The sequence below is a fragment of the Micromys minutus genome, assembly GCF_963924665.1.
Source record: "Micromys minutus genome assembly, chromosome: 2".
NCBI classification, from domain to species: Eukaryota; Metazoa; Chordata; class Mammalia; order Rodentia; family Muridae; genus Micromys; species Micromys minutus.
In genome coordinates this window covers 58,999,575-59,010,734 of record NC_137971.1, presented here as the reverse complement: position 1 = coordinate 59,010,734, position 11,160 = coordinate 58,999,575, and the positions used below count along the sequence as shown (strand labels likewise).

General features: G+C 39.9%; 1 pseudogene across 1 annotated transcript; it reads left to right on the top strand.

Annotated features, from left to right (window-relative positions):
• Positions 1–2,588: 2,588 nt before the first annotated feature.
• On the top strand, positions 2,589–3,992 carry LOC308417244 (small ribosomal subunit protein mS40-like; annotated as a pseudogene). Its single transcript has 3 exons — positions 2,589–2,858; positions 3,506–3,650; positions 3,816–3,992. The product of its transcript is annotated as a small ribosomal subunit protein mS40-like (transcript).
• Positions 3,993–11,160: the final 7,168 nt, after the last annotated feature.

Genomic DNA, 11,160 nt, shown 5'->3' with positions numbered 1-11,160 from the left:
GGAAAACAAAAATGATAAAGTACCTACCCCTCCATTCCTGTTATCACATTCCTCTTCCTCTTTATTTGGCTATCTCCATGATACTTAAAGTCAGACAGCAGACATTGTTTCTCTAGGTGATTCCCAGTCATCCCAGGTCACATCTGCAGCAGATGGGGCATGGTTAAAACCAGCAGGGCTTGGCTGATCATTTTTGTTGTTGTTTGTTTTCACTAGAGTTTTCCCTCCCTCTGATCCTCCCACCAGCCCCCAGTCTCTCTTCTCTGCCAGACCCACTGATCCTCTATTTCCCTTCAGGAAAGAACAGACCTCCCAGGGATATCCAGTGCACATGACATAGCAAGATACAATAAGACTAGACACAAGCTTTCATATCTAGGTTGGGCAAAGCAATCCTTAGGAAGAAAAACATCCCAAGAACATCCAAAAGAGTCAGACACCCTCACTCCTTCTATAGGAGTTCCACAGGAACACACAACCCTAACATATATGAAGAGGACCTAGTGCAGACCCACACAGGTCCTGTAATGTATGCTTCAGTCTCTGTGAGCTCCTGGGTACCCTGCTCACTTGATCCTGGTGGCTGTGTTCTCTTGGTGTTTTCTACACCTATGGAAGGTGAAATTCATATTCTGCCCCTTAACAGTGGGACAACAGGGGAGTAGACTTTCTTCTGTAGTGCTTTCTCCCCATTCTCTGTAGGTACCACAGCCCAACAAGGCAACATTCAAATCCTATCTAGTCATAAATATAGATTGTGGATTAACCCATATCTGTTTTCATTTTGAAATTCATGTGAGTACTGTAGGTGATGAATGAAGAAGTCAGGTTTTCAACATAGGGGGGAAACCCTAGAAGATAGACAGTCTGCTGTTTATACAATAGAGCATGAGACCAAATCTTTCTATCATAATTTGTTCTCTGACCCATTGACCTTCCTCAATCTCAGGTCTCATTGAGAGCATAACTATGTTCTTTCCATCTCGGTGGTGGCATTCAAACAGTAGGACAAAGGTCAATTTATAGTGAGACTTTTGAGTTGGAGCTCCCTTGTTAGCCAGAATTGTCACATAGTAGAAAATTAGCTTTTACTCACCTTTACATGTCACAGAGAAATTAGGTGACAGATGGCTTCTGCAGAACTGTGCACTGTACTGAGCATAACTCTTATTTCCTGCAAGCAGCACATTTTTAGTGTTCCTCTGAAGCTCTGTCTTCTTTCATGTAGAGGCCACTGACCTTCAGAAATGCATGTCATTTTTGTATCAATGGGGCAGGCACTTGTCCTGGTGCCTCCTGGGATAAAAATCCAAGGAGAAAGCTCTTAGGATCAATTAACAAGAACTCACAGCTTCATGACCCAAGCTCCTCGTAGATTTTGTGTAAAACAATGGTCCAGGGAGTCACATACTGTGTGTGAAAGCAGTTATGGACTTATGGCCTGCTCCCACCAACGCTGCACCATATCACTGGGATTCTCATGTCCTGTGTGAAAGGTCTCACCATGGTATACAATGACTCTTCTGTGTTTTTCTGAGAGGACTTCATCTGAAGTCTTTGTTATTAGGGGCTTGGCTGGAATGGAGATTGCACAAAGGTCAAATGATAGCATGTGGGCATTTTGCCTCTCACCTTCCCAGGATTATGTCAGGCAAGGCCAGCTATGAACTGGCACCAGGGCCTCTGGGACTGTAGTCTGGGAACTGGCCCTTGACACCATCCCCTTTTGGATGTGGTTGAATGTTCTTGACCCTGAAAAATGAAATGCTTTGTTTGCCATCCCATAATCTACCTTGGTAAGGAGAACTTGAGATGTCTTAGCTCTCTATAATTCTACTGTCTGATGCTTTTCACTGACTTGCTTTCTGCCCCTCCCCACCAGGGCTATACTGAAGTGCACTGCTCATAAACTTCCTGGTCTGGGTCATTAGCTGCTGTACTCCTCCTGACCCAGCCTTTGACTCTTTCCTTTCTTATCTCTTTATCTATTTTTTCCCTTTCCCTCTCCCTTGGTACCCTGTTGGGAACACTGATGTGGCTGGTATAGGTCCCTTAATTTTTCAAGTTCTTTATAAGTTCTGGACATTACTCCTCTTTACCTGGATGATTCTTTGGCTGTACAAAAGCATGTTAGTTTTATGAAATCTCTCTTGTCATTTGTTGACCTCAGGTCTTGGGCAGATGGAGTTGTCTTCAGAAGCTCCTTTCATACCATACATCTCTATTACATGCAGTACTGCCTGTGTTTTCTCCTAGCAGTTTATGTTTTCGGGTCTAGGTCTTTGATCCTCTTGGAGTTCATTTTTGTGCAGGGTGAGAGACACAGGAGAAATTTTACTCTCCTGTGTGTGGACATGGCTTCCCAAGCATCATTTGTTGAAATTTCTTCATTTCTACAGCTTATGATTTGGCATTTTTGTCAAATATCAGATGGCTGAAGACACATGTGCTCATGTTTGGATATAGATTTTGCTCTACTGGTCAACTTGTCTGTTTCTGTGTTTAGACCACATTCTTTTTATTACTATGGAACTGCAATATATTTTAATATATAGAATGGTAATCTGGTATGTTGGGTGTGCATCTAGATGGCTGCATCCCCACGGCACACACCACAAAGGCTATATCCTACACTCTTACAAAGTTCCTATGTAGCTCAGGTTCCCCTCCAGACCCTTTGCACTGGAGGCCCTCCTGAAGAAGATGCTCTATCCTCACTTCCCCTTTCCCCTTATGAGAAAGAACCTTGGAAATACCTGGATTTAGAAGAATACTAGAACCGCCATGGCTCTCACCCTGTTTGGGCTGATTACGACTACAACCATGAAAGTGGTGTGCCACCACAGCAGACCCGAAAGACATGTATTTGTTTTTTTTTTTTTGTTTGTTTGTTTTAACAACTTTATTTTACAAAACAAAGATAAATGTACAGATTTTAAGCATTGTTTGCATAAAATTATACAATACATTTTTGTCAGTACTTTTTTTCAGATTTTAAAATAATTTTTACATAAAACTATATGAATATATTTTTTTTAGTCAGTACTTGATTTTTTTTAAAGGTTTGATAGTATGCATTGAAAACTTAATAGTTACAATGAGCATAAAGTACATGTAAAACTAAATGTAACATGGAAATAGTCAAAGTTTTCTTGTTGTGTAAAGATTTTTTTTTGTTTTGTTTTCTTTATTTCTTGGACTTCATACAGTCTGTGAGTTGTTTCTGGGGCAGTGTGAGCCTCTGGGGTTAGCATCCCACTATCAGTGACTGCATATTATGTCTGTTCTTTTGTGACTGGGTTATCTCACTCAGAATGATATTCTCTAGATGCAGCCATTTTCTTAAGAATTTGGTCAAGTCATTGTTTCTGGTGGCTGAGTAGTATTCCATTGTGTAAATGTACCACAATTTTTGTATCTATTCATCTTCTGAAGGACATCTGGGTTCTTTCCAGCTTCTGGCTATTATGAATAGAGCTTCTATGAACATTGTGGTGCATATAAGACATGTATTTGTAACAATAAAGTTGCTGGGAATCCTTGCCCCATCTACTGAGATCACAAGTTGCACGTTGACTTTAGGAATGTGAAGCTCTCAGAACAGTTCATTTGTGCCCACACAGGAATCTTCTTCCAAGTCCCATACACTAGGCATCTGTATGAAGCAGCACAAGAAGCTGACCCAGGCCACCCAGAAAGCTAGGTAGTGTGGTATTCTCAGTTACTACGTTCCTCCAGCTTGAGCCTTGAGATGTTGACTTGTCTAGTGTACGTGGAGCTGTCAGTGTGACTCCACCAGCCCACATTGTTGTCAGGCGAACCTTGGTACTCGTGATACAGCTGGTAACAGCCACTGGAGAGAGAGCTATCTCACCTTCACCAGCTCTATCAAGAAAATTTCCTAGAAAAAGGTGAGCCCCCCACTTGAGTCAATGCTTGAGATGCTCACTACAGCATCAGCAGAAGCCTCCACTGAGCAGACCGGCTCCTGAAATGCTTAGAACTCATGACCTGGGGAAGTCAGACTGAGGGAGTGGTGTCTAGGGCTATGTGGTGGCATGTGTTTTGGAAAGAATTCTGTTTTGTGACAGTGGCAGACCCTAAGAGAAAATGACTGCTATGAAGAGGACAAGCACATTTGAAGTTGAGAAGAGATCTAGGTGTATGTGGGTAACTCTGGAGAGGGCTTACACACAGACTAGAGACTTGTGTATGCGTGTGCTTGATAGTATGTCCCTATTTTAAACTGCCTGGCCCAGCTTCTATACAATAAAGCTGTGTCTCCTCATCTGAAAAAAAGAGAAAGAATGGTAATCCCTTCAGCATTTTTTCTTTTTGCTCAGAAAAGTTTTGACTATCCCAGATCTTTTATTGTTCTACATGAATTTTAAATTTTAGTGTAGTTTTTTTCTATTTATGTGAATATTGTGATGGAGATTTTGATTGGAATTACAGTGAATCTGAAATAGATTTTGGTGAAGTGGTCCTTTACACAACGTTTATCCTACCAATCCATAGACATGAGATACCTTTTAGTTTTCAAGTGTCTTTCTCTCTCTTTCTTCAGATGTTTGAACATTTCATTGTAGAGGCCCTACATATTTTGTTAGGTTCACTGTAAGTATTCTATTTTCTTTGAGACTACTGTGACTAGGCATGCTCAAGAGCTCCTTCTATGTTTGCTGTTCATGTACAGAAAAGCTATTGATTTCTGCAAGGTGATTCTGTTTCTTGCCACATTTCTGAATTGGTTTATCATTTCTTTTTTTTTAATTAAACAACTTTATTTTAAAAAACAGAGATAAATGTAAATATTTTAAAAGCATTTTTTCAGAAAACTATATGAATATATTTTTGTCAGTACTTGATTTTTTTAAACGTTTGATAGTGTGTATTGGAAACTTACTACTTACCATAAGCATAAAGTATGTGTAAAACAAAATGTAACATGGAAATAGTCAAAGTTTTCTTTGTATGTAAAGATTAGACATAATTATTTTTAAATACCAAGGATTACCATAAGGCTGCATCCTTAGCTCTTGAATTATAATGATTTAAGGTCTAGGTGTACCTCACTCTGAGAGGGTGCTATACACTTATTATTTTTTTTTTCTAAGAAGAACTGAGGCATCCACATTTTTGCCTTCCTTCTTTTTGAGTTTCATATGGTCTGAGAGCTGTTTCTTGGATATTCAGAGCTTTGTGGGGCTAGTATCCAATTATCAATGACTGCATATCATGTGTGTTCTTTTGTGACTGGGTTACCTCACTCAGGATGATATTCTCTAGATACATCTATTTTCCTAGGAATTTCATAAAGTCATTGTTTCTGATAGCTGAGTAGTACTCCATTGTGTAAATGTATCACAATTTCTGTATCCATTCCTCTACTGAAGGACATCTGGGTTCTTTCCAACATCTGGCTATTATAAATAAGGCTGCTATGAACGTGGTGGAGCATGTGTAGTTGCTATATTTTGGAGTGTCTCTTGGGTATATGCCCAGAGTAGTATAGCTAAGTCCTCAGGTAGTACTATGTTCAATTTTCTGAAAAACTACAAGACTGATTTCCAAAGTGGTTGTACCAGCATGCAATCTCACCAACAATGGAGGAGTGTTCCTCTTTCTCCACATCCTCACCAGCATCTGCTGTCACCTGAGATTTTGATCTTAGCTGTTCTGAATATGTGAGGTAGAATCTCAGGGTTGTTTTAATTTGTATTTCCCTGATGACTAGGGATGCTAAACATTTTTAGGTGCTTCTCAGCCATTTGGTATTCCTCAATTGAGAATTCTTTGTTTAACTCTGTGCTTCATTTTTAATAGGATTTTTTGATTCTCATGAGTCTAACTTCTTTAGTTCTCTGTATATATTGAATAATAGTTCTCTATCAGATGTAGGATTGGTAAAGATCCTTTCCCAATCTGTTGGTTGCCATTTGGTCCTCTTGGCAGTGTCCTTAGCCTTACTGAAACGTTACAATTTCATGAGGTCCCATTTGCCAATTCTAGATCTTAGAGCATAAGCCATTGGTGCTCTGTTCAGGAAAATTTACTTTGTGCCTATATTTTCTAAGCTCTTCCCCACTTTCTTCTCTATTAGTTTCGCTGTACCTAGCTTTATGTGGAGGTCTTTTATCCACTTGGACTTGAGCTTTCTACGAAAAGATATGAATGGATCCATTTGCATTCTTCTGCATGCTGACTGCCAGTTGAACCAGTACAATTTGTTGAAGATGCTTTTCTTATTTCGTTGAATGTTTTTGGCTCCTTTGTCAAAGATCAAGTCACTGTAGGAGTGTGGGATCATTTCAGGGTCTTCAGTTGTTTCGTTGATCTACCTGCCTGTCTCCGTACCAACACCATGAGGTTTTTATTGTGATTAACCTGTAATAGAGAAAAGGACAGGGCTGGCGATTTCCCTCGAAGTTTTTTTATTCTTGAGAATAGTTTTCACTATCCTGTTTTTTTGTTTTTGTTTTTGTTATTCCAAATAAATTTGCACATTGCTCTTTCTAACTCTATGAAGAATTGAGTTGGAATTTTGATGGAAATTGCATTAAATCTGTAGATTGCTTTTGGCAAAATGGTCATTTTTACTATGTTGATTCTTCCTATACATGAGCATGGGAGATCTTTCCATCTTCTGAGATCCATCTCCAGAGATTTAAAATTCTTGTCATACAGATCTTTCACTTGCTTGGTTAGTGTCACACCAAGGTATTTTATATTGTGTGTGATTATTGTGATGGGTGTCATTTCACTAATTTCTTTCTCAGCCTGTTTATCCTTTGAGTAGAGAAAGGCTACTGATTTTTTAAAGTTAATTTTTTATCCTGCCACTTTGCTGAAGTTGTGTATCAGCTGTAGGGGTTCTCTGGTGGAATTTTTGGGGTCACTTATGTACACTATCATATCATCTGCAAATACTTATATTTTCACTTCTTCCTTCTCAATTTGAATCCCTTTGACTTACTTTTGCTGTCTAATTAATTGCTCTGGCCAGGACTTCCAGTACTATATTGAATAGATAGGAGAAGAGTAGCCAACCTTGTCTAGTCTCTGATTTTAGTGAAATTGCTTCGAGTTTCTCACCGTTTAGTTAGATTTTTTTTTTTATATTGCTTTTACTATGCTTAGGTATGGGCCTTGAATTCCTGATCTTTCCAAGACTTTTACCATGAAGGGGTGTAGAATTTTTTCAAATGCTTTTTAGCATCTGATGCGATGGTGGCTTGTGGGCTCAGGAGGGATAGCCTTTCTGTGGTGTGGGGCGCCGCCTGCACATTCTCCATTACAAGATGGCGCTGACATCCGGCTGGAGTTAGCAGTAAACAAGTCATGTGCGCACGTGCTGGGTAACTTTCCACTCCTTGAGCTCTGCCTCTCCCATGGCGTCATAAGGCCTGATGAGTTTCAACCAATCAGGGGGCTCCACGTCCAAGGCAAGGACTGATCCCTTTATAAGGGGACGGGCTAGATAGTTCGGTTTCTTCTTCTTCGTCTTCTTCGTCGTCTTCTTCGTCTTCTTCGTCTTCTTCGTCTTCTTCGTCACGTGTAGCAAGTGCTGGCTCTCGAGAGCATTAAAGTTTACCGCAGAAGAATCCTATTTCGTGTGCCGCGTCGTTCTTGCAGGCGAGACGGTTGCGCGGGACACTGTGGCTCCTCTGGTTGCCCATCAAGTCATTTGCTCAGGAGGGAGAGCACTGCTTCCTCTGGTTTCTCAGCAATCTTTGGGCAGGCCAAGAGTCCTGATAGCAGTGGGCCAGCCCAAATGAGGTATTTCTAATCTTTCAGACCAAAATGATATTTTGAATATATAAAGAAAGTAGAAAGTAGAAAGCATCCACACCAAAATGTATACAAGGAATAACACACACACACACACACACACACACACACACACACGACTTATTTCATCGAATACCTGACCCCATCGCTCATATAGAGTGAAGGCTGTGGAAGAGGCCCATCAGCTTGCCATGACATGACTCCCCTTCCCATTAGGAGAACACAGCTCTTTGTCTGCTTCAGCCAGGCCAGAGTTCCACAGATCTCTGTGGACATTGTCAAGTACACAGACCAGTACACATGGTCATGGTTATAGTCTATGATCTCTTCACAGCTAGTTGATTTCTTTTGCTCTATGTATAGCTCTAAGATAAATCTACATATATGTAGAGATCTGGCTATAGGCATGTGATCCCTCTGTGCACAAATGTGAATATACATCATGGTGTGATGACATGGTAGCTGTCATTCTGTGGTTTCAAGGTCATCACCCACTGCTTATATGAGATTGAGATCCTTCTGTTACTGCTGTTCCTCTGAAGCCCCTTAACTGTGAACAGCATCATGACTGTCATGTGGATGACTATTGCAGAGCCATCAGCTTCCTGCTTCTCTGCTGTCCTATGGCTGTATTGGCAGCAGCATTCAGCATATATGCTGAGCTCAGGGGAAGCAGAAGGCCTTCACCTACGCATCCCACCTTATTGGGCTCTGTATTATGCATCCAAATTCTGTACCTGTTTCCAGCTACATCCACAGAGAAATTAGTTGTACTAGGTTCTGAGATACATCCTGGACCCCCTTACCTACAAACAGAGAAACAAGAATGTCTGAAGAGACTCCTATACCCTTCCCAATTTTAGGTGAAAATACGCAGGCCATTCTGACAGTGTAAATTCAAATTCCACCTGCCTTGCCTAGAACGTCTTCACGGCCTTGTGCTTTGGCTTTGGCCATTATAGAAAAGTGCCTTCAAACTTAGAACTTGCATCATGTGCTGTTTGTTCTGTGTTGGTTGTTTTGCTTAGTCCATGCTTATCTATGTGCACCAAATAAAAGCTCAATCCACATCACCACTATCCCAGGTTCTGACAGGTGCTCTTCTTTTAAAGAGAAAGTTATGCTTGCTTCCCAAAGGGACACAAAAAAGCCTTGAATCTCTCACTTAGGTTCTTGCTTAAATTAGCTACTACTTCCTGTGTGATATATCACTATCTCAATATGAACATTGGTAAATAAATGATGTTTCTCAGTGCATCCTCCCTACTTTACAATGCCCAAGTGCTATTCTTCAGTTGTCCGTATGCTATCCCTTATTCCTCCCTTTACTAGTCAAAAGTGACATGTTGGTATGGAATCCTTGGATGCAGAACCTCATAGCAGTAGAATGTGTGGTGGAGAATCTTCTTTCCATTGTAGCAGCTAAGAACAGAGACATTTAAACTGCTTTTTCTATTCACTCATCCTGTGATTTCTTGTCCCCAGCACATGTGGGGGTACAACCCACATTAAAGACAAGGCACAGCTGCTCAGTAAATACTCATTGGAAAGAGTTTACAGATAATCATGGAGGGATCTCTTAGCAGTTTCCTAGGAGATCTTAATTCAGTTAAAGTAACCACAAACATTAGTCATCACAGCCATGAATCTTTGACATGGTTCTGTCTCACCTGCTGTTTTCAACCATCCTGATTACTTACTCTATTATGGTTTTTGCCATCTCTTCTGTATAAGTCACATGACATTATGTAATCTTAGAGCTGATAATCACCCAAACACTACAGCATGTAAAATGATTAAGGTATGCTCACACCAACATGAATGCATCTTATAAGCTCTTTATTTCTGAGTTTTTGTCACAGTGGAACTGAACTCATGTCAGGTTAACATTACATACAACATTCAGGTTGCATAATAGGTCATACAAAACTCATCCAGGCAGGAGATATGTTGAGATAGAAGTTAGAGTTATGATTTAGCAAACCTCTGCAATGACATGGGTTTGAGAAGAGGTCACCATGCCAGTGTCTAGCTCTGGTCTCACATCTTTGGATTCTGGAATCAGGGAAGGTTTCATAGGAGTTAGAGGTTCCTAGACTCAGCCCCTAACTTAGGTCATCTATGAGAAGTTTCTACCTTGAAACTGGTGGATGAACTAAGTAGCAGGGGAAACTATGGGATAAGAATAAGACAGATAAAAGCAGTCAAATAAGGTCCTCAAGGTCTACATCAAGTGTGGGCAGGGTCCACTATTCTTTATCTCTGTAACCATTTGCTCTTGGACTTTGCTTTAGAGGCTCAAAATTTTTTAAAGAGGGTTCACTAAAAGAACTACACTTAAGATTTAAGTAGACTTGATTCAGTGAGTCATAGAAATATTTTAACATTTAATAGCATTATTATTATTATTATTATTATTATTATTATTATTATTATTATTATTATTATTATTGAGATACAGAAAAAGTAAAAGTTTAAGGCATGGTCCAAAATGTAACAGGTTTGGATAGGAAACCTACCTTTTTTTTTCTTTTTACATTTTATTTATTTATTTATTTATTATTAGATATCCTTTGCATTTACATTTGAAATGTAACCCCCTTCCCCCACCCTGATCTATCCCCCTACCCATCCCCCTCCACTTGTCTTCATGAAGGTGTACTTGCTCCTAATCACCCTCTCCACCCCATTGTCTAGGCATTCCCCTTCACTGGAAAAACATGCCCTCCCTGGACCAAAGGTTTCTTCTCACATTAATTCCAGACACTGATATCTTCAGCTACATATTCAACTGGAGCAATAGGTCTCTCAATGTGTGCTCAGTGGTTGGTGTATTAGTCCATGGGAGTTCTATGTATGATATATGAATGGTTAAAGCTATCTCAAATATTCAAAAAGAGTAGAAGACTGCTATTATTTAGTAGACAATTTGATTTTCCTCATATAAACTTTGAACACCCAGCCCATGGTATAACTTAGCCTATGTCTTTTAGAATTAGAAGATACAAAAAGAAGGCTTGAGCAATCTTTTTAGGCCCTTTCCCACTGCTTCCAGAGTTATCCTTTAAGCTCACAGTCATCAATGGGAAATAAGAGTTTTTTAAAGGATGTCTTTAATTTCTTGTTTCTCAGGATATAGATAAGAGAGTTCAGAGATGGGGTCATAGCTACCCCTAAATGTGCTAGCCATATACCTTCAAATGGACTCATCTCACCAATTTAAGTTCTCACACTTGTTTTGTTTTGAGAAAGCCACCAGAGATGACCACTCAAACACAGTGTATAGTCAATTGGAAGTCTTTATTCCAGCTGACTACGACTACATTCAGGTGTTTGGAACCCAAGTGTAGCATAGAGTGTTCAGGATAA